A 3,598-nucleotide genomic window follows, 5' to 3' on the forward strand; every position below is an offset into this window, starting at 1 on the left:
CATGACCTGACATGACCTCAAGGACATAACGAGGGGTCGTGGTCGTGGGTGGCAATTTTCCGATTAAGTGTGTCATTTTTAATTGTTTTATGATGTTTAAATTCGTTAACTTTGTCTTTGACATTTCTCTACCTATAAAAGAGGCACATGCCCTGATTTTCTCCCATTTCCTTATACCTAATGGAAGGGTCGCAAAATTGTCCTTACCTTTGGTCAAAGACATAGCAATTTCGAGACTTACATTTTATATATACAGTTACACACTGTTTGTCTTATCAATCGCTGACGTTATAAAGGGATCGTTCAGTCGGTGTATCTATGGTGAGCATTTGCCTGTTCCGTAGCTCAGTTGGTAGAGCACCGGACTCCCCGCATTGTCTTCGCTTGCGTTTTGTCCGCCGGCCGAGCCGGAGAGAAAGTTACCGAGTGAAGTTCATTCAAATTTCAAAAACTCAATGAAAATGTCACTGGGGTCACGAAAATATTTGAGTAGGTAGGTATACCATTCATTAACGTGGGGGGGGGGGGGGGTGAACGTATCGTTGCAATACGCTGTTCATCACGCGAGTAACTAATAAATAAAAAATGTATGAGTTCATCCTTACTCCACCCGCTCTCCCTCTCCATAAAAAAGAGTTAATTGTGTTGCATTTTATTTATATGCAGAAAAATAGATGCGTCAAAGGGTATGGCCGAATATCAGCGACCCTTGCTGTGTAAGCAATGGGGTATGATTAGTGGGGGTAATGGCCCCGTCCAGCGCCCATAAAGTGGACACCACTCGCGCGACCTGCCGACCACTGTTCTATGTATAGATAGAGCCATAAAACACCGTGAATGTTTTAAGCTTGACGATACGAATCGACTGGTATGCAACACGTTTTATTTCTGGTGAGGTCATGAACTTGACCTCAGGTAAAATTTTTAAATTAATATTTGTAAAGTCAAATTATAGTTCATTTATCGCATTATGACGAGAGAAATACTATATCCCGGAAAATAAACATAATACCGCTGAGCTTAGGTTGAATCTGAAATCATTACTTAGAAGGAGCTATAAAAGAACCGTCGAACATTTCTTTTTTGGTCATTAAATATCAGTAGGTATGCCGCCCCCCTCAGATGCCAAGTGCCGCCCCTATGAGTGCGAAATGCCGCCCCTAATTGTGATTGCCGACCCAGTGAAAATCCCTTAAAATATGCCCTGTTCGACCAGCTTCGTGACCTGGGGGTGCTGACCTGTCCTTGACCTAGGTCAACAGCCTAAGTTGACCTGACCCGAACAAAAATTACATCATTCGACGCGCCTGAGCGAGGCGAACACGATGCTGCCAAAATCGCGGCTCTGCGGCCGTTTTTTTGCGAAGTTATTCACCAAAAACTGAACCGCACCTTGGGGCACTTGACCTGACCTCAGAGGTCACCGGTTGATCTGGGACCTTACAATCGGGTACCAATCTTTGCGTCTCGTAACGGCGCACACGCTCGTTTTTTTCCGCGACGCGCTAGCTCCACCAGGGGCGAAACCGCGAGGGGGGTCGTACCCCCCCCCCCTTCCCCTCGGCCGGCGCGTATGTAGAAAACCAATAGGTCCGGCGAGGGCTAAATCAGTTTGTCGCCTCAGAAAATATAAATCCTTATTTGGGTACATGCAAAACACATTTGCCTAACCATAATGCCTAACGAATAAGCCAGCCATAGTCCGCCAGAGAAAAGACCTTCGTGAAATGTTCTGTGATTCGTTATCGCAGATCATCAGCAACCAGATCTTGGCATTTTCAAGTTGACAACGAAAATGGCTTATCCTGTTCCAATAGTGCAGCATTGCAACCAGAACCTATCTTTCAGTTTAAATGAAATGTGTACAGCGTAACGCGAAACCACAGGCTGTTGCAAATGGTAGATCAATTGACAATGAAATTACCAGTCTGCATTAATTGATGGATGAATTACTTACAACGATGCTAGTGATAAAAATGGTTGCACTGAAGACGACACAGTTTTGACCTTCAATATTACACCATCACATCAATCCTGTGCAGTTCGCAGACACAAAATACCGCGGTAGCATTACCAAATCCCATTCACTTCCAATGGGATATCGATTTTTATCCACATACAATGACAGGTTTCCCGAGGCAGTATTTCTCTAAAATTATCGTCTACAGAGCCCGATTAATAACGGGATCAATACCGAATAAAATTAAGCAAAAATGAAAAATCATTAGGCAACATCACGGTGTGCGATTTTGATGAACTTTTCCCGTCCGTCTCACGAAAACATGCATTTGTAAGCATTTGCATCTAACACCACGCTGCATAAGCGACACACCATACCAGAATCTTCAGAGCACCAAGGTCCTCCTGACCTCTGTCGGCAGCACCCCCCACCACGTCGCCGTGACCAGGGATCGCTCGAGCGTGCCCCCGGTGTATCCTGCCCGCGGCGCCGTTTCACCGTTCACTGCGCACGCCAATGGAGGTACGCTAATGAGTCGATAATGAGCCGAGACACGCAACAGCGCACCAGCTGGTCAGAGGCCACCGAGCCAAACGAACCTCTCACACGGTGGTGGGCAGACCCTCTCACATCGTCTCGTGAGTTATCTCTCCGTCTTACATCGTGTCGGTGATCAGGCTTCTCAAATGATCGTTTTTAAAGTAAATTTGATCGTGAAGATAAAAAATATCTGAGAATAGAGAAAAGAAAAGCCAGACCTTTGACTGTTCCAAAGAATAAGCAGCTGTCCAGCGAGTTTACCTGACTGAAGGAAGACCTTCTTACACTGCACTGAAAACTTCTACATTTGAAATCTGCGTGAAAATTCACCAGCTTACAGTAAAAATACTGTTGAAGCTCGACGTTGTGCGTTGTAGCGACCTCGCAGCTTGTTACACTGCTCGCCGCGCATACATAGAGCACAGAGCGGTACTCGTAATAGTCGATATTTCCGGTGGGTGGCCAGAGCGGCACGCGGCCAATTGTCTCTTTCCGGATCGAGCAGAGGGGCTGCAGGGCCGCACGCCAATCTGAAGACCCGGTGAGAGGACGGAACAGGAGCTATACGGACTGCGATAGGAAAAGGAATGCAGATGCAGTGGTGAGTTGCGGATAAAAGCTTGTGATCGTGGTTAGATACTAAACCAATGATGAGCCTCCATCGGCCGCCGCGTAGGTCTGAGATTTTGTGAGTTACGAGCTATCTTTTGGCCTGATTTTTCCACCCATTTTTTCTTGACTACAGGTCTGCGTAGCACAAAGTAGATTGAGAGAAGTAAGATAATTGATAAAAAATAAAAGAATCCTATCTTCGCTAATTAAAAACTTCATTTCAATCGCATCTCCATAAAAGCATATCTCCAAATTATCCTCACTGTAGTTCATTAGCCACGACATATTTCGACAGCTGCCATTGAGGATATTCAAAAAATAAAGTGCAGTGTATGGGGCACCTGGTGGACCTATCAATCAGCACCTGCGGGTCTCAGCTCCCTCCCGAAGATGGTCGCTCCGATAGCCCTCTGTCTCCACCTGGTGCCCGCCCATCAGACCCAGCGCCTCCACGGGCTCCCGTCTCCTCCACAATGCCTCTGAGCG

This window comes from Amphibalanus amphitrite, unplaced genomic scaffold, assembly GCF_019059575.1.
Source record: "Amphibalanus amphitrite isolate SeventyFive unplaced genomic scaffold, NRLGWU_Aamphi_draft 000478F_arrow, whole genome shotgun sequence".
Classification (NCBI taxonomy): Eukaryota; Metazoa; Arthropoda; class Thecostraca; order Balanomorpha; family Balanidae; genus Amphibalanus; species Amphibalanus amphitrite.